The sequence below is a fragment of the Syngnathus acus genome, unplaced genomic scaffold (assembly GCF_901709675.1).
Source record: "Syngnathus acus unplaced genomic scaffold, fSynAcu1.2, whole genome shotgun sequence".
Taxonomy (NCBI): Eukaryota; Metazoa; Chordata; class Actinopteri; order Syngnathiformes; family Syngnathidae; genus Syngnathus; species Syngnathus acus.
In genome coordinates, this window is record NW_023590233.1 from 38,003 (window position 1) to 59,385 (window position 21,383).

General features: G+C 40.7%; 1 pseudogene; it reads right to left on the bottom strand.

The window, feature by feature from the left end:
- LOC119119051 overlaps positions 1-21,383 on the bottom strand; it is an 87,900-nt pseudogene that overhangs the window by 35,573 nt on the left and 30,944 nt on the right.

A 21,383-nucleotide genomic window follows, 5' to 3' on the forward strand; every position in this document is an offset into this window, starting at 1 on the left:
AATTGCTTTACCACAGGTACCTTCTGTAGTGGCAGTAAATCTATCAAGAATGGATGTGGATGATTGGTTTCAAGCTACTACGGGTGTAACTGGTAAAAGTAACAATTGGTTGTTATTGGCAGAACAAGCTGCACAAGCAGCAAAAACAGAATGTGTTGTTTGTATGGGTCCCCGGCCATTGTTATATATTGTCCCGTCGCCATTGTCCAAAGATTGTGTGAAATCTGTTATGGCTACTACAAATCCTAGCCCAGAGTGTAAGATGTGGGACGAAGTGTTCCCTATGACGTCGGTTCAGAAAAAGAAGCCATTGTTTTCAAGAAATGTAGCCAAAGGTAATTTTACGTGTATTTACATGACCGGATCTGGAAAGAAGCTGGGAAACCTGTCAGATGACTGGTGCAGTGAAAAACTCGAAACCAATTTATCCTTTGTTCCTGTGTCACGAAGCGATATATGGTGGTGGTGTGGAGATAGTAGAATTTTTGATCGTCTGCCAAGAAACCGTACGGGTAGTTGTGCTTTAGTCACGTTAATTTTGCCCACCGCAATATATCCAGTGACTGCCATAAATCTTGTGGTAGAGGAGCAAAGGGTGATGCCGGTGGAATGGTTTAAAGTTAGTAGAACCAAAAGATCTCTAAATTGGAAAGGCGACCATGATCCAACTTACATAGATGCAATTGGAGTACCCCGCGGGGTTCCTAGTGAATATAAATTAGTTGACCAAATTGCAGCAGGATGGGAGTCTTCCATTTGCTGGTGGTGTACGATAAACAAAAACGTAGACAGGATAAACTACATCCATTACAACGTGCAAAAATTAGGCAATTGGACACAAGCGGGGCTTGAGGCGGTGCATGAACAGCTAGCCGCAACTTCCCTAATGGCCTTCCAGAATCGCATTGCTCTTGATATGTTGTTGTCTGAGAAAGGAGGGGTCTGTGCAATGTTCGGAGAACAATGCTGTACCTTCATCCCCAACAACACCGCCCCTGATGGGAGCCTGACGAAAGCCATTGCAGGCCTGCGATCCCTCAACATGAGGATGAAAGAGCACTCTGGTGTGGACACGTCGATGTGGGACAACTGGATGAATGCCTTTGGGAAGTATAAAGCCCTTGTGTCCTCAATTATAATATCAGTTGCAGTATTTACTGCTATACTCACCTTGTGTGGATGTTGTTGTATTCCATGTCTCCGTGGTCTGTTTAATCGTCTCATCACTACAGCAATATCGCCCATGGAAGACAAGATGGCCCGAGTATGCCTAATGTCTGAACGCCAGCATGTTGATGACAACGATGATGATGATGCGATTTTTGCACTTGAGTTTACAGACTTCTTCCCAGATCTGTGTGTTTCCGAATGATGATGACGCAACATTGATCCTTCCTGGTGTAAACATATTGGTGCTCATACTTGTGATCCGACAACTGAAAATCGAGAGAAGTGGTTGTTTTTGGTGATGTGAAAATTGAGCAAATATGTGATAAAAAGGAGGGAAATGTTAGGATAATTTAAGTGAAGCCCTGGCCTGCCAGACCTGGAGGCCTCGTCTTTACATGTTTATGACTTTCCTTTCATCTAGGTTTTTCCTTTTTAGTGACAGGGATGTCTTTTGATCCCTGTCAGCCATATGTCTCCTTCCTGTCCTTATGTTATCTGTGTGTTTTTGTTCCTGTAGGAGGCCTTCACTAACAATGAGCCGAGCTTATTTGCATAGGCGAAATGTTCTTATTTGGTTCAGAGGAACTTCATTCCTTTTATCTAACTGTAGGTTTGGTTCATAGATTGTTGTTGGTCAGAACTGTTTTCTTTGTTAAGTGTTATATACAGTTTGAAGTAGTTGCATACAAGTTATCCCATATTTACTCAATGTTCGTTTAAGGAACTGCATACCAGTTACCTTACATTTTACTTAATGTGTGTTGAAGTGCTTAGGACAAGTTACTTATTATTGTGTGAAGGCGATGGCCTTCACACATATGTTATTCTACTTTATTGTGTGAAGGCGATGGCCTTCACACATATGTTATTCTACACCATTAACTTTATTATTATTATATTTTATTCTCCTCACTTTTTTGTCCCGCTTCTTCTTCCACATAATTCATCCGATTCACTCCATTCCACTTTTCACGTATTCCAAATATTCACGACATGAGCGCTTCCATTTTTCTTGTTCCGAAAACTTTCCGTTTTCGCAGAATTCCCAAAATTCCGACAGATTTTCCCCATTCATTCTTAATGGGACATTCGACATTTCACATTTTTCACCTCTCATTTCTACATTTTTCAACCGATTCAACCCATTCCAACTTTCAACTGTTCATCTTTTGCCTACCTATTCCACAACTTCCCACTTACCAAAAACTTCACATCTTTTATTTTGAAATTCACACCCAATTCTCCAATATTTCCTTTTTCCCTTCTCATTTCTACATTTTTCAACCGATTCAACCCATTCCAACTTTCAACTGTTCATCTTTTGCCTACCTATTCCACAACTTCCCACTTACCAAAAACTTCACATCTTTTATTTTGAAATTCACACCCAATTCTCCAATATTTCCTTTTTCCCTTCTCATTTCTACATTTTTCAACCGATTCAACCCATTCCAACTGTTCATCTTTTGCCTACCTATTCCACAACTTCCCACTTACCAAAAACTTCACATCTTTTATTTTGAAATTCACACCCAATTCTCCAATATTTCCTTTTTCCCTTCTCATTTCTACATTTTTCAACCGATTCAACCCATTCCAACTTTCAACTGTTCATCATTTTTCTACCTATTCCACAACTTCCCAAAAACTTCACATCTTTTATTTTGAAATTCACACCCAATTCCTTTTTCCCTTCTCATTTCTACATTTTTCAACCGATTCAACCCATTCCAACTTTCAACTGTTCATCATTTTTCTACCTATTCCACAACTTCCCACTTACCAAAAACTTCACATCTTTTATTTTGAAATTCACACCCAATTCCTTTTTCCCTTCTCATTTCTACATTTTTCAACCGATTCAACCCATTCCAACTTTCCACTGTTCATCATTTTTCTACCTATTCCACAACTTCCCACTTACCAAAAACTTCACATCTTTTATTTTGAAATTCACACCCAATTCTCCAATATTTCCTTTTTCCCTTCTCATTTCTACATTTTTCAACCGATTCAACCCATTCCAACTTTAAACTGTTCATCATTTTTCTACCTATTCCACAACTTACCAAAAACTTCACATCTTTTATTTTGAAATTCACACCCAATTCTCCAATATTTCCTTTTTCCCTTCTCATTTCTACATTTTTCAACCGATTCAACCCATTCCAACTTTCAACTGTTCATCATTTTTCTACCTATTCCACAACTTCCCAAAAACTTCACATCTTTTATTTTGAAATTCACACCCAATTCCTTTTTCCCTTCTCATTTCTACATTTTTCAACCGATTCAACCCATTCCAACTTTCAACTGTTCATCATTTTTCTACCTATTCCACAACTTCCCAAAAACTTCACATCTTTTATTTTGAAATTCACACCCAATTCCTTTTCCCCTTCTCATTTCTACATTTTTCAACCGATTCAACCCATTCCAACTTTCAACTGTTCATCATTTTTCTACCTATTCCACAACTTCCCACTTACCAAAAACTTCACATCTTTTATTTTGAAATTCACACCAAATTCCTTTTTCCCTTCTCATTTCTACATTTTTCAACCGATTCAACCCATTCCAACTTTCAACTGTTCATCATTTTTCTACCTATTCCACAACTTCCCACTTACCAAAAACTTCACATCTTTTATTTTGAAATTCACACCCAATTCCTTTTTCCCTTCTCATTTCTACATTTTTCAACCGATTCAACCCATTCCAACTTTCAACTGTTCATCATTTTTCTACCTATTCCACAACTTCCCACTTACCAAAAACTTCACATCTTTTATTTTGAAATTCACCACAAATTCTCCAAATTTTCTACATTTCTCAAGTAATTCAACACGTTTCAACGTCATTCGGCAGCATTCCCCGAAGAAGTTATTCATACGTTTCGCCTTCACACGCAATTTCTCCAGAAATTGCACATTCTAGTTGTGTGAAGGCGATGGCCTTCACACATATGTTATTCTACTCCATTCACTTTATTATTATTATTATTATTATTATTATTCTTCTATTTTATTCTCCTCACTTTTCTGTCCCGCTTCTTCTTCCACAAAATTCATCCGATTCACTCCATTCCACTTTTCACGTATTCCAAATATTCACGAAAGGGTGGCTTCCATTTTTCTCGTTCCGAAAATTTTCCGTTTTCGCAAAATTCCCAGAATTCCGACAAATTTTTCCCCATTCATTCTTAATGTCACATTCGACATTTCACAAAATTTCGTTTTTCACCTCTCATTTCTACATTTTTCAACCGATTCAACCCATTCCAACTTTCAACTGTTCATCTTTTGCCTACTTATTCCACAACTTCCCACTTACCAAAAACTTCACATCTTTTATTTTGAAATTCAACCAAAATTCTCTAAAATTCCGTTTTTCTACTCTAATTTCTACATTTTTCAACCGATTCAACCCATTCCAACTTTCAACTGTTCATCTTTTGCCTACCTATTCCACAACTTCCCACTTACCAAAAACTTCACATCTTTTATTTTGAAATTCAACCAAAATTCTCTAAAATTCCGTTTTTCTACTCTAATTTCTACATTTTTCAACCGATTCAACCCATTCCAACTTTCAACTGTTCATCTTTTGCCTACCTATTCCACAACTTCCCACTTCCCAAAAACTTCACATCTTTTATTTTGAAATTCACACCCAATTCTCCAATATTTCCTTTTTCCCTTCTCATTTCTACATTTTTCAACCGATTCAACCCATTCCAACTTTCAACTGTTCATCTTTTGCCTACCTATTCCACAACTTCCCACTTCCCAAAAACTTCACATCTTTTATTTTGAAATTCACACCCAATTCTCCAATATTTCCTTTTTCCCTTCTCATTTCTACATTTTTCAACCGATTCAACCCATTCCAACTTTCAACTGTTCATCTTTTGCCTACCTATTCCACAACTTCCCACTTACCAAAAACTTCACATCTTTTATTTTGAAATTCACACCCAATTCTCCAATATTTCCTTTTTCCCTTCTCATTTCTACATTTTTCAACCGATTCAACCCATTCCAACTTTCATCTGTTCATCTTTTGCCTACCTATTCCACAACTTCCCACTTACCAAAAACTTCACATCTTTTATTTTGAAATTCACACCCAATTCCTTTTTCCCTTCTCATTTCTACATTTTTCAACCGATTCAACCCATTCCAACTTTCAACTGTTCATCATTTTTCTGCCTATTCCACAACTTCCCAAAAACTTCACATCTTTTATTTTGAAATTCACACCCAATTCCTTTTTCCCTTCTCATTTCTACATTTTTCAACCGATTCAACCCATTCCAACTTTCAACTGTTCATCATTTTTCTACCTATTCCACAACTTACCAAAAACTTCACATCTTTTATTTTGAAATTCACACCCAATTCCTTTTTCCCTTCTCATTTCTACATTTTTCAACCCATTCAACCCATTCCAACTTTCAACTGTTCATCATTTTTCTACCTATTCCACAACTTCCCACTTACCAAAAACTTCACATCTTTTATTTTGAAATTCACACCCAATTCCTTTTTCCCTTCTCATTTCTACATTTTTCAACCGATTCAACCCATTCCAACTTTCAACTGTTCATCTTTTGCCTACCTATTCCACAACTTCCCACTTACCAAAAACTTCACATCTTTTATTTTGAAATTCAACACAAATTCTCCAAAATTTCTACATTTCTCAAGTAATTCAACACGTTTCAACGTCATTCCGCAGCATTCCCCGAAGAAGTTATTCATACATTTCGCCTTCACACGCAATTTCTCCAGAAATTGCACATTCTAGTTATTATTATTATTCTCTTTTATTCTCCACACTTTTTTGTCCCGCTTCTTCTTCCACAAAATTCATCCGATTCACTCCATTCCACTTTTCACGTATTCCAAATATTCACGACATGAGCGCTTCCATTTTTCTCGTTCCGAAAATTTTCCGTTTTCGCAGAATTCCCAGAATTCCGACAAATTTTTCCCCATTCATTCTTAATGTCACATTCGACATTTCACAAAATTTCGTTTTTCACCTCTCATTTCTACATTTTTCAACCGATTCAACCCATTCCAACTTTCAACTGTTCATCTTTTTGCCTACCTATTCCACAACTTCCCACTTACCAAAAACTTCACATCTTTTATTTTGAAATTCAACCAAAATTCTCTAAAATTCCGTTTTTCTACTCTAATTTCTACATTTTTCAACCGATTCAACCCATTCCAACTTTCAACTGTTCATCTTTTGCTACCTATTCCACAACTTCCCACTTCCCAAAAACTTCACATCTTTTATTTTGAAATTCACACCCAATTCTCCAATATTTCCTTTTTCCCTTCTCATTTCTACATTTTTCAACCGATTCAACCCATTCCAACTTTCAACTGTTCATCTTTTGCCTACCTATTCCACAACTTCCCACTTACCAAAAACTTCACATCTTTTATTTTGAAATTCACACCCAATTCTCCAATATTTCCTTTTTCCCTTCTCATTTCTACATTTTTCAACCGATTCAACCCATTCCAACTTTCAACTGTTCATCATTTTTCTACCTATTCCACAACTTCCCAAAAACTTCACATCTTTTATTTTGAAATTCACACCCAATTCCTTTTTCCCTTCTCATTTCTACATTTTTCAACCGATTCAACCCATTCCAACTTTCAACTGTTCATCATTTTTCTACCTATTCCACAACTTCCCACTTACCAAAAACTTCACATCTTTTATTTTGAAATTCACACCCAATTCCTTTTCCCCATCTCATTTCTACATTTTTCAACCGATTCAACCCATTCCAACTTTCAACTGTTCATCCTTTTTCTACCTATTCCACAACTTCCCACTTACCAAAAACTTCACATCTTTTATTTTGAAATTCACACCAAATTCCTTTTTCCCTTCTCATTTCTACATTTTTCAACCGATTCAACCCATTCCAACTTTCAACTGTTCATCATTTTTCTACCTATTCCACAACTTCCCACTTACCAAAAACTTCACATCTTTTATTTTGAAATTCACACCCAATTCCTTTTTCCCTTCTCATTTCTACATTTTTCAACCGATTCAACCCATTCCAACTTTCAACTGTTGATCATTTTTCTACCTATTCCACAACTTCCCAAAAACCTCACATCTTTTATTTTGAAATTCACACCCAATTCCTTTTTCCCTTCTCATTTCTACATTTTTCAACCGATTCAACCCATTCCAACTTTCAACTGTTCATCTTTTGCCTACCTATTCCACAACTTCCCACTTACCAAAAACTTCACATCTTTTATTTTGAAATTCAACACAAATTCTCCAAAATTTCTACATTTCTCAAGTAATTCAACACGTTTCAACGTCATTCCGCAGCATTCCCCGAAGAAGTTATTCATACATTTCGCCTTCACACGCAATTTCTCCAGAAATTGCACATTCTAGTTATTGTGTGTTACTTTACCAAGTAGATAAAGTTAGCCAAGGTTTAGTTGCATTGTTCCACAGGAAAGCGGCAATTCAAGTTATCTGATCCCACTCGAGGACAAATCAGCCAACCATGAGAAGAACAGTTGGTTGATGAAGAAGGACAAAGTCTGCGGGGGTCACGGGCCGACAATGAAGTGCTAATTCACACCACACTACATTCCTTAGCTGATAAGCGTTGCTACAGACACTATCTCCCCTCCCTTTAGTGTAGCAACGCCTTTGTAACCAGGGCAACCAAAACATTAAATAGAGGAGCACGTGAAGTGAGAACTCAGAATTGATGGAGATTGTAACTGAGTTTGCTCTCTATCGTTCTCCTCGCGAGTAAACCTGTTCTGGTTCTTTCCTCCTCTTCCTTCCAACGTGTGGTTTAATGTCTGATTGGATTTAGACCTGACACTTACCCAGCTCCTGGTTCAGGCGTTTCGCTTGCCCGTTGGATTGCAGGTGAAACCCCGAGGAGAGGCTGGCTGCGGCGCCGAGGAGACAGAATTCCGCCCAGAAAGCAGAGGCGAATTGTGGGCCTCGGTCCGACACGATTTCCTGTGGGAGACCGTGGTGACGAAAAATCGTCCGCAGCATAATAGACGCCATTTTCTTCGCTGACGGGAGCTTAGGCAGGGGAATGAAATGGGCCATCTTGCTAAAGCGGTCCACAACCGTAAGAACCGCCGTGTTCCCCTCCGAGGGCGGAAGACCCATGACAAAGTCAATCGACAAGTGGGACCGGGGACGCCGGGGAACGGGCAAAGGTTGGAGTAATCCGGCCGGAGGACAATTAGACGCCTTGCAGCGGTTACAGATGGGGCAGGCCCGAACGCTATCGCGGACGTCCTCTCTCCAGCTCGACCACAAATTGTCTCTCGGGCTCAGGCACTCGAAGGATAGGGGCGGTCGTAAAACACCCCTTCAGCTCAACGAATGCATGCTCCGCTGGTTTCGTCCATTTGTACGGAGAGGCGGGGCTGGTGAGAGCAACCACTGTGCTATATCCGCGAATGAAGCGACGATTCCTACAGGAACACTTGAATCTTGATTGAGCCTTTGTTGACCTTTTGTTGATCTCACGTAGAGTTGCTATTGGACTCTTAATTGATAATATTATTATATTGACTTATTTGACTCTCATTTTGAAGTACTATAGACTTTTATTTTGAAGTGCATTAGAGCTAAGATGGCCGCCGGTCACCTTTAACCTTACGAGTAACACCTGTAGAATATGGGCAGTAGAATTGTTTGAAGGAGGCGATCGCTGATGGTATAGGGCAGGGTTCGGCAACTCAAAATGTTCGAAGAGCCATATTGGCCCAAAAAAAACAAAAAACATACCTGTCTGGAGCCGCAAAAATCTAAAAGCCTTTTATAATGCAACATAGACTGTCAATACATAAGTTGTATGCCTACTATTAAAATAATTTAAAGGAAAATAGTGGTATCAATTTGATCATTTCTTCTTGCGGCCCATTAGAGTTCACGTACCTGCATAGCAGAGCTGTCTGTTCGATATCGGTCACGTCACACGACTCATCCATCACAGGCCATTGAGAAAGCTGGAGCTGAATTGATATCCTTGATCTGCTGATCGGTGATATTGTTTGTGCGGACAGGCATGTGTTTAATTTTCTGAATGATCTCGGTTTTGTTTTTGAAGTTCGAAAATAGGCACTCTGATATTTTAATGAATTAATCCTTCATGAATTCGCCATCGGTGAATGGTTTTCCGCGCTTTATTGTCTCCCGGGCTGCAACAAAACGTGCATTGGTAGTAGAGTTTGGAGATGCAATCCACTTGTTGAAACAGTTTTTTCGGTCCTCAGATTTCTCCACCAGCACTGCAATTGCACCTTTCCTTTCAGTTGCAACTGGGTGATCGGCAGCAAATTTAGCACGCTTTAGCTGAAAATGTCGCTCCAAATTTCTCTTTTTGTTATTTGACAACTTCTCATTGATAATCAAACATGCAGGCAATGCTTCAGCATTGGCAATGAAAGCAAAAAGTTCAAAATTGCATTCTTTCTTAAAGCCTCTGTTCTCATCAGCAATGTTTCTCTTTTTGTCTTTTGAATCCACGGCCCATCCCTCACACACCTGTTTGTTTACAACTCACCTGTGCTGTGTTGCAGGCTATGACGCAATTTTGCTATTTGGCGTCATTCTTAAATTCTGTATTTTTAATATATTTACAACTACATACATTTTTAAAGCATAAGAATTCTTGTGTCATGATAACCATCTAAAAAACATATTTAAAAAAACAACAACAACAAAAAACTTATTTTTCCATTTTCACGCATCTTTGCAAAAACTCCAGGGAGCCGCGAGGGGCGTGCTAAAGAGCCGCGGGTTGCCGAACCCTGGTATAGGGGCACACTCGCCTGTCTTGTGTGCCGGCACGGTGAGGTTGATTCCCGAAAAAAACGGTATTCATACTGTAAATATGATTTTAGGACCCTTATTTTTATAACAACTTTTTATAACAAGGTACAATATTGTAAATATGTTTTCAGAAGTCTTTTTTATAACAAATTATTTTATAACAAAGTGCAACACTGCAAATATGTTTTTAGAACTCTTATAACAACTTTTTTTTTGGGCTGGAAAAAATCCGCGATGCAGTGAAGCCGCGATAAACGAACCACGAAGTAGCGAGGGATCACTGTACACCAATAGGTGGGACTTTCTCTCTACAGTTGTACTCCAAAGAGTAGCCAGATATCTTGAAGTGAGTTTTGAATGAATTTTAGATGGATCTATTGTTGTCTCTTCTTTGTAAGTTATTTGCCACTTATGGAGTTGTTGTTGTTGAAGCACAATGCACAGCAAATACAAGGTGGAACACGAACCTGAATTATTTAAAAAAAAAAAAAGAAATTGAATTTGTTCCGGGACCTACAGATGTTGAAATAGTCGTATGTTTGATCAAATGTTCCCATATGAATACATTGCAATTCGTATAATTAGTTCCACAGCCAAAAAAACGATAGCTCCTTAAAAATACTGCAGATAATTACAAATAGCAATAAAACAAATGCATTATATCAGCGATGTAAAAAGAAATAAATGACAACGAAATAATCCATAAAAAAAGATAGCTTAGAGACACATAGATACATACGTTCCGTAACTTACTGTAACTTACAGTATGTGAACTTCAAATTAAGTCAGCTTATTTATTTTTTTTTATTGTATTTGTGATTGTTCTGTTTTTTTATCCAACTTACATAACGTTAACTTAAAACTAACTTATTATTATTATTTATTGTGTTATTTGTTTATTTATTATTTATTCATCACTCTTATTTTATTCATTGTTTGTGCCTTCTTGTTTTTATTTTTTTTGTGTTGTTTACTTGTATATATATATACTGTATAACTCCTCACTTGAGGGAACGAGGCAATAGGACAGGGGAATGCCCTTCAACGCTTATTCATTACGTGACTATTTATTTATTAATCAACAATTTATTCATACTCAATGCTCTATTGATTTATTGCTCAACTCTTTGTTTATTACTCATGTGCATTATTCTCTTTTGTTCCGTTTTTCTGTTTGCTATTTGAACCAGAATTTTCTGAGAGTAATCCCAAGGTATAAATAAAGGTCTATTATGGTGCCGCAAAGCCTAATGATGCGTCGTCACATTTATTCTGATTAAAAGCCTGATAAAAATAAAAATGCTTCATGCACACACGCCATTCAGAATATTCAGATTGGATCACTACCATTCCGATCAAAAAAAAATTCCATATGAGAGGGGCGGTAATTGTTGATAGGTAATCCGATCAGTACGTATGAAAACACTTATATTTTTCTTATTCATATTTTCTTATTTATTTTTGTGTGCATGAAAACAGTGAATTCGGTCAAAATCTTTATCTGAACTCTGATCGGATTGAAGAAATTTGACTATGTAATCGTAGCCAATTAAAACTACTGTAATTTGACCTAGAGTATCCATATTTTAGACATTTGATGATAGTTCAGGCCTAAACACATGTACGAACATATTTGAGGAAAACAAATATCGTTACATCACATGCTACATGACTACATTATTATTAATTTGTTTCTAAATCAAAAATGGTACTTCCCCAAAAAACATTTTTTGTTAATGAAACGGTGTAGATGTGAAAGTTACCTGAAGTTTTTGCAGCAAAACCACGTCGCCAATCTTGTCCTTCTCATGTTTGGCCTGTTTGGCCTTCCAGAACTGCTTCTGTGCTGAGTAGCGACTCATCGGACATACCTTGAACAGGCAGTCTGAACAGACGAAATAATGTTAGCACGTGGCAGCATGCCGAAACCAAGATAGTGTGAATAAAGACAGGTTATTTTGGGTTTACCAATTGTTCTGTAGACCTTAGACCGGCACTCTATGTGTCAATATGTCTCTTATCCCTTGATGTTCACTTATTGAGACTACAGTCAAACAACAGCAAAGAGGAGCTTCAACTAGAGCTGCTCAATTAATCAAATTTAATCATAATCACGATTTTGGCTCCAGACAATCTCAAAATTCATATAATCGAAGACAAACGATTATTTGGTGTTTCCGTTCTGAGACGTGCATGTGCAACTCAACCGCGGTGCCCACACGTGTGTGGGGAGTGGAGATCCAGGCCATATTTAACAGGCATTGTTGTACCGTATTTTTCGGACTAAAAGTCGCTCCGGAATATAAGTCGCATTAGCCATAAAATGCACAACAACGTGAAAAAAAACATATATAAGTCGCTCCGGAGTATAAGTCGCATTTTGGGGGACATTTATTAGACAAAATCCAACACCAAGAACAGACATGAACGAGCAACAACAGGCTAAACGATAGGTATGCTAACGTGACATAAACACAAACGAAGAGCTGAGAACGGGCCTGACGTAACATTCAGAGTTATTCAAAAAACTATTACATAAATAACATGTTTATAAAACCATCTGTGTCACTCCAATTCATTAGATCCATCGATCGTCCTTTATGTCAACAATGGGTGCGCGCCGCTGACGGCGCTTGCACTTCAAAATATTCCACAGGCCCATATAACGATATATAAATTATATATCAAATAACTACTATATAAGCAATAATATTATCAAACCATCTGTGTCACTCCAAATCATTAAATCCATCGATCAAATTCTTCGTCCTTTGTCAAAAACGCCGCGCGGGCGCCCTGACGTCAGCCTTGTCGTTATTCCACAGATCTAGTATATAACTATATTGTAGCGTTAACAAAGTACAAGGAAAGACGTGGGTTTGGTAAACGGCTCTTTATTTAACAAAACAAGAGTTCAACGAGCCAACAACTACTGAACTGTAACAATAAAAACATATAGAAGTTGCTCCACGAAATAAAATATTTCAAATAACTATAACATAAATAGTTAACCGCCACACGGCCCGAAGCACCGGCGTCGACTTCCAGGCGTGTGGCGGCGTGTACTTCAATCCCCGGAGGTGGCACTTCCAGCCACGGAGGTGGAAGAGAGCTCCATAGAATAGGACCGGGCGTGCGTAAAAGCCATGTCCGAGCCCCATCCACCGTCCCCGGTCAGCCACCCGCGATGACAGACGCTCCATTCGATGAAAACTTTCGCGTGACGAGCACCCCCCAGTCGCCCTATTTTTATTTTTTTTGATTGTGGTAAAAAAAGAACTATAAACTTTTCACTTTTAGAACTATAAACTTAGTTTAAAAAATTTCAATTATGAACTATGAACTGACAAGTTCATTTTAAAATGTGTGAATTCAACTTTGAACTCGTTTGTGTAGAAAATGAACTTTCCTAACAATGTTAACAGGAGAGTGTTTTTTTAAAACATGTTCAATAACTATTGATCCAAAAATGTTCAATAAATGCCTTTCCAATTCCAAAAACATCCATCCATCCATTTTCTATACCGCTTGTCCCCACGGGGGTCGCGGGTGTGCTGGAGCCTATCCCAGCAGTCATCGGGCAGTAGGCGGGGGACACCCTGAACCGGTTGTCAGCCGATCGCAGGGTACACAGAGACGAAAAACCATCCGCACTCGTACTCACACCTAGGGGCAATTTGGAGTGCCTACCAAGCATGTTTTTGGGATGTGGGAGGAAACCAGAGTGCCTGGAGAAAACCCACGCGGGCACGGGGAGAACATGCAAACTCCATACAGGGAGGGTCGGAGGTGGAATCAAACCAGCACCATTCTAATTGTGAGGCGGAGGTGCTAACCAGTGCGACACCGAGCCGCCCTCCAAAAACATAATTATGTAAATAATCGTGATTTCAATATTGAACAGAATAATCGCGATTATGATTTTTACCCATAATCGAGCAGCCCTAGCTTCAATAGAATTTTGGATGTGCCCAAATAGAGTGGGTTGGCTCTCATCACAACAGTAACATTACTGGAAATGTGTTGTAACAATTTTATTACACATGCAGACTGACCAGACTGAATCCTTAGTTGTTGAGATACTTTATGTAAATTGCTAGTTTTGCTATACATTCCTTCAACACTACCAGCAAAACACAAATAGCCCGAATAAAAGTGTTGATTTACCTACTTGACATGAGTGAAGTGATCTGAGGCAGTTTCTTGATTTAAAAAGTGACAATTACAAAAAGAACTATTACTGTCGGGCTGACCTGTCTCTCCATTAGTTTCGCTGTCCAATCGCTTGGTTCGAGTACTTTGTTTGTTTGTTTGTTTGTTTATTCCAAATATTCTAATATTACAAATACAGTTTTTTTCCATGTATAATGCGCCCCCATGTATAATACGCACCCTAAAAATGGCATGTCGATGCTGGAAAAAGCCTGTACCCATGTATAATACGCACCCAAATTTTGACTTTTTTTTTTATTTTTTTATTTTATTTATTTATTTTTTTAAAGTCCCAATGATCGTCACACACGCGTCTGGGTGTGGTGAAATTTGTCCTCTGCATTTGACCCATCCCCGTGTGATTTTGATCCATCCCCTGGGGAGAGGGGAGCAGTGAGCAGCAGCGGCGCCGCGCTCGGGAATCATTTGGTGATCTAACCCCCCAATTCCAACCCTTAATGCTGAGTGCCAAGCAGGGAGGCAATGGGTCCCATTTTTATAGTCTTTGGTATGACCCGGCCGGGTTACTTAAGTCCGTAAACATAAAATTATTTCAGAAAAAAGATCATCTTTGGGAACAACCGGATGTTATTCTGCCGGTCAGTATCACTGCGCATGCAGTAGCAAACTCGATAGCGAAGAAATATGTGAGACTCTCAACGGGATCACCAATATTTGAGTGATGTTCCAGTTATTTATCACAATTATTTATTATTATAATAATAATATATATAATATATATAATAATTATTTATTTATTATTCACAATTGTCATGGTGATCTTTCTGGTGATTTCTTAACTAGGCTGGATGTATTTTTTTTGTTGGCGTTGATTTCTCCGACTGCCCAGAAAGGCACCACCGCGATCAGTTAGGTTAAAATGAAAAGAGAGGAAAGTGACGTTGTAAAGAACCATCCGTGACAAGATTTTCTTCAAAAATTGTTGTACCATGATTTTCTTCACAAAAAAAAAAAAAAAAAAAAAAAAAAAAAAAATCTTTTTTAAATTGTACCCATGTATAATGCGCACCCCAGATTTTAGGACAATAAATTAGTTAAATTTTGCGCATTATACATGAAAAAAAACGGTAATAACAAGCTTCCTGTTTGTTTTCAGACAAAGTCCTTGCACAAAACCATTTGAAAATGAAATTGAGGAAGTAAAATAAAACAGAAAAAATAACATACTCGGAAAGGCGTGTGAGGAAGCATAGCTTATTAGTACTCACCCCTTTGTCAAAAAAAATGTATACATTATACATTCATATACATGCATATATGTACATATACACTTACATGTATACATACTTATCTACTCACACGCATAAATGTATGCATATACATATCCATCCATCCACCCACCCATCCATCTATCCATACATCCATCATTCCATACATACACACATGCTGGCCTCTGCCTCTCATCACCATGCCATATTAATTAATGACAATCATAAGAACTTATTCATGATCATTAGCCCGCTAATTCTTCCATCCATCCATCCATCCATCCATCCATCCATCCATCCATCTTCTGTCGCTTATCCGGGGTTGGGTTGCGGGGGCAGCAGCTTTAGGAGGGACGTCCCTCTCCCCAGCCAACCCGGGGGATCCCAAGGCATTCCCAGGCCAGCTGAGAGACATAGACTCTCCAGCACGCCCTGGGTCGTCCCTGGGGTCTCCTGCTGGTTGGAAATGCCCGGAACACCATCCAGGAGGCATCCGGATGAGATGCCCGAGCCACCTCATCTGGCTCCTCTCAACGTAGAGGAGCAGCAGCTCGACTTCGAGTCCCTCACGGATGACCAAGCTTCTCACCCTGTCTCTTAGGGAGAGCCCGGCTACCCTGCGGACAAAAATAATTTCGGCCGCTTGTATCCGGGCTCTTGTTCTTTCGGTCATGACCCATAGCTCGTGACCATAGGTGAGGGTAGGAGCGTAGATCAACCGGCAAATCGAGAGCTTCGCCTTTCGGCTCAGCTGCGTCTTAACCATAACGGATTGGTACAGAGTCGCATTACAGCAGACCCTCCACCGATCCGCCTTTCGATCTCACACTCCATCCTGCCCTCGCTAATGTTCATGAACAAGACCCCAAGACACTTAAACTCCTCCACTTGGGGCAGACTTTCATCCCCGACCTCGAGAGGCCATTCCACCCTTTTTCGACTGACAACCATGGTCTCAGATTTGGAGGTGCTGATTTTCATCCCGACCGCTTCACACTCGGCTGCGAACCCCTCCACTTGGGTTGAAGAAGCCAACAGCACCACATCATCTGCAAAAAGCAGTGATCCGATGCTGAAGTCACCAGATTGGACACCCTCAACGCCTCGGCTGTGCCTGGAAATTTTGTCCATAAACGTAATGAACAAAATCAGTGACAAAAGGTAGCCTAAGTCCGACCCTCACTGGAAACGAATCTGACTTACTGCCGGAAATGAACACCAAACTCTGACATTGATGACTGGTGAACCGTCCTTATCAGAGCACCATGTACTCCCAAAGCACCCCCCACAAAACTCCCGAGGGACACGATCGAACGCCTTCTCCAGGTCCAAAACACGTGTGTCACGACTCATTCCCGGTCAGTTCCTTGTGTCTATATGTTGTCATGGTTTCTGTCCGCGTCTCTGAGTGCTCGCCCCTCCCCTCCTGTGTCTACTCACAATCAATGTGTAATCACAGTCACCTGCCTCTCGCTACCTGTCTTGTATTTAAGTCCTGTCTGCCTCTCACTTCCCGGTCGGATTTTAGTTTAGTTTATTTAAAGGAAAGGTCGACATGTAACATCAAAGTTTCATGGACTGGCCTGACTCAGTTCAAGAACTGTTTTACAGCAGGTTCCTATAACATTACATACATTTCAATACAATATATACAATATATATATATATATCTTATTGTTAATGGGTGCAAGTTTGGTTTGTTATTAAAAAATATGTGTATAGCCGTTTAAATTGCATAATAGAGGTGGCTGATCTGATTTGAAGGGGTATCTTATTCCAGATCAAAATAGATGTGCGGATAAATGAGTTAAGACCAAAATTGTTTCGGTATGCTGGGGTTCGGATGAGGTCCTGTGTAACTGAGCGGGTGATGCGGGCCTGTCTTTCATTACGGCCTGGGATGAGTGAATTAACTATAGGTGGGAGAGAATTTGTGTGTAGTTGATAGAAGAGTTTTATTGCCATGATAATTGTGTAATTCTGGAAGGTTAGTGCATTGGAGCGTGCAAGTGACATGCAGTGATGGGTCCAGATTGATAGTCTGCCATGTATTTTGTATGCTCTATTGTATAGTCTGGCTATAGGATCCAGAGTTTCTTTTGTGGTGAGAGACCAAATGGGAAGACAGTATGATAGGTTAGACCAGGGGTGGGCAAACCTTTGGACTTGCGGGCCGAATTGGGTTCTAAATTTTGACCAGGGGGCCGAACCAGGAGCAGATGGATGTAGTGTTTGTGTGAAGTAATATAAATGACATGTAAAGGTCATTGCATAAAAGGTTTTGGCCTTTAGTAGGTAGATGGCTATTCGAAAAAAAGCTTTTTGAAAACAAATGCATTTATTAACAGCATTGAAAAAATATTTCACCAAAAAACTACTATCAGTGATTCTTATTAAATACGACACTGTTATGATGAATAACATTTTCCATCACTTCAGCGCCTGCAGGTCAGATTTAGGAAATATGTTTATCTAATGAGGCGAAATCACATCCAACGGCAAACATTCTGACCAAATACATCATCTTGAAGAATCAGTGAAAGAATACATCTAAATAAAGTAATAAAGAAATCAATAGTATTGTTGGTTTCCCTTTTTTGCTAGTGCATCATAGTCTGGAGTAAAATTTGTTGTGGTAATTCTTAGGATAGAGCCGAGGTGTCGGTCCGTTAACCTAGATCTGTGACGGGCTTTGTTGACGTTCATGTGGCTGAACGTCTTCTCACACACGTAGGTCGAGCCAAATTGTCCACTCTTTTTTAACATTCGGCACTCAGTGTCCACCTTTCTTTTCTTCGGGCCACTCATTTTAATGGAAGGATTCCAGGGGAAGGTTTGTGGGTGGCATTAGCGTAAAACTGTATCTGAAAACTCAGCTCGCGAATTACGAGAATATTGACGTCACAACCTACACTCGAAATTCGGCACTGATAGATGAAATTACTACGTACTACTGAGTACGCACACGCACTTGTGAGTGTGCACCGAGCTTTCTGACACGGCTCCCGGGAGTAAATGCGCGGGCGGGCGCTTCCCCATCTACTGGGGAAACATTGTAATTGCAGGGAAAATGACCCCAAAAAAAATGAATAAGACAATTTATTCAGGTTTGGCGGGCCGGATGTGGCCCGCGGGCCGTAGTTTGCCCATGTCTGGGTTAGACAGTATGATAGAATGTAGATAAATATTTGAGTTTTGAGGATTGTTTTCGTCTCTAGTCTGTTCTGTTCATGTCTCTCGTCTTTCTGTCCTGGCTAGTCTTGTCTCTTTCTTCTTCTTCTTTGTTTCAGTTAATCTCGGTCTGTTTCTGTTAGTTTGCCGGTTCCTATTCGTTTTTTCCCCTCATCTTCCCTTCCAACTCCCTTTTCCCTCAATAAACCCTGGTCCAAACTGCATTTGGTCACCCTGGCTCCATTCCGTCCGTGACAGAACAATCCGACCACTTCAGCGACCAGCGCCTGGACCAACCTCCGCCACCAACTTACGTATCCGCGACGCTGGACCCACGTGCGCCATCGGGACCCACCACAGAGTCGCCGAACCGGTGGCCACAGTTGGACATTGGCCCAGCGATGCCGGACCCGTGGCTGCCGTCGGAGATTGTCCCAGCGCCATCAGACTCGCGGCCACCATCGGGCCTCACCCCAGCGTCGCCGGACCCGCGGCGTCGCCGGACCTCGCGCCAGCAGCGCTGGACCCGCTATCATTCCTGACCCCGCTCCCACTGCTGCAACACGCATCTGACTCCTGCTGCTGCGTGCGGCTCTGGCTCTCCGTATGCCGCTGTGTGTGCGGCTCTGACTCTTGCCGCTGCACACGGCGTTCACTTCCGAGTTTCCGTCGAGCACGGTTCCGTTCCCGAGTTTCCGTCGAGCGCGGTTCCGTTCCCGGGTTTCCATCGAGCACGGTTCTGTTCCCGAGATTCCGCCGAGCGCGGTTCGGACTCCATGTGCCGCGGCACGCGCTTTGGAGTTGGACGTTTTTTGTTGTTGCTGCCAGTTGGGACTCTGCCACAGACAATTGGGGTCATTGGGACTGATGCGAGAGGAAAAGGGGAAAAGAGAGGCGAGAACGCAGCAGAGCAACCAGCCAGGCGTACCGCTACACAGCGGATAAGGCAAACGGGAACCAGGTGGCAGGCGTGCGTGTGTCAAAGCAGACAAAAAAGCGTGGACTGACCAGTGACGAAAAGCGTCTATATACCATACAATCTTAATCACTGCCTCAGCAGCCTTCTCTAGCTCCTCTACAGTCACATGTTCACTGCGTGGGGTTTATTTGGACCCCCGTCTTTTGATTCTTGCTACTACTTTTACAAGTCTTGTCCTCAAAGAGAACTGACTTAGTGGATTTCATCTCAGTTTTTAGTTTCAGTTGCAAGTACTTGAATTGTCTTGACTTCAAGATCCCATACGAGTAATTCTGTTGAAGTATTGGATTTTATTTGTCATTCACGCTCCCAAAGAAACTCCAGACCTCGTAGCCATTTGGTTTAGTGAATGTCTGAAGCACGAAGACCTCGAGATGCATGATCAGCTGGGTTTTCTGAAGTGTCCACATCATGCAACTGTGGAACCTGCGAGCATCATTGTTGATGTATCCAAGTACAACTTGTGAGTCGGTCCAGAAAAAGTATTGGTTTATTTTCACGTCAAGTTCATGTTTTAACATCACACTGACCTTTGCAGAGATCACCGCTGCAGCAAGTTCCCGTCTCGGCATACTTGTTACAAGTAACCCTTGCTTTTGCCGTGACGGGACTGCAAAGGACTTCATCCTTGTTGGTTTGGTACCTGAGGTAAGAACAAGCACCCTGTGCAGCTCGCGTCTGAAAAATGATGCAACTTTGCTCTGACTATGTTGTGAAAGTCATGTGGATGGTAACATCTTGGGATTGAAACCTCTTTCAACTTGAGAAGACAATTCATCCATTCCTCCCACCGTGGTTTTATGTCCTCTGGGAGTTGATCGTCCCAGCCGATGCCTCTGTGACAAAGTTCTTTCCACTTCGGCTGAATGGAGCGTTGAATCCAAGTAGAATGTAAAGAGAAGCAATGACTGACAAACCACGACGGTTGATCTTTCAAGCTGATGTTAAAGATGAATGTGTCATCTTTTATAGACCATTGAATGCCAAGAGCCCGTTCTTGTGGCGTTAGATCAAACCCTAAAGGCTCAATGTTTGCTGTTCTTTCGGAAGGGTCTAAGCAAGAGAGTGCTTCTTCCATATTTGAGTTGAACTCATGAAGGCGCAAGCCTCCTTTTTTGCACAACTCTTGAGCTTCAGCGATCAGTTTCTGGGCTTCATCAACAGATGTACACCGATAAACCCATCAATCACATAAAATGCTTTCTCCATGAATGATTTTTACTGATCATACTATTGTTCGTTGGTCTTTAATTTTCTCTTAAGACACTGTAGGTCAGGGGTCTCAAACTCTCATCCCGCGGGGCAACTGCGGCCCCCGGGATGATAATTTGCAGCCCCCGTCTTAATATAAAAGATTAATGTTAGTGCGGCCATCAAGATTGATATAAATGACACTTGTGGTGTGCGGAGCTGAATGAACCAATCACGGTGAGGTATATGGCTCTGGAGGGCGGGACATCGGCCGGGCTGTCGAGTGCCTCGCTCACTTATTTATTCATTCCTCCAGTCAGCTGGGCGGAGGTGAAGCCGTGAAGCCGCTGACTCCGCTCGGCGCCCACAGTCCTCCAACTAGGCGCGTCGCGAGTGAAACTGAAACTTAAAAGTAAATGCGTTTACATGACACTTGAGAAATTCGGGTAACTGCCATTATCCGATACGATCAGAGAAGGAGAAATCCGATAGCTATCCAGATCTCTCTGCCATGTATATGCCTTTCTCCAATAACGATCGGAGAGCGAAAGTGCAGTTCA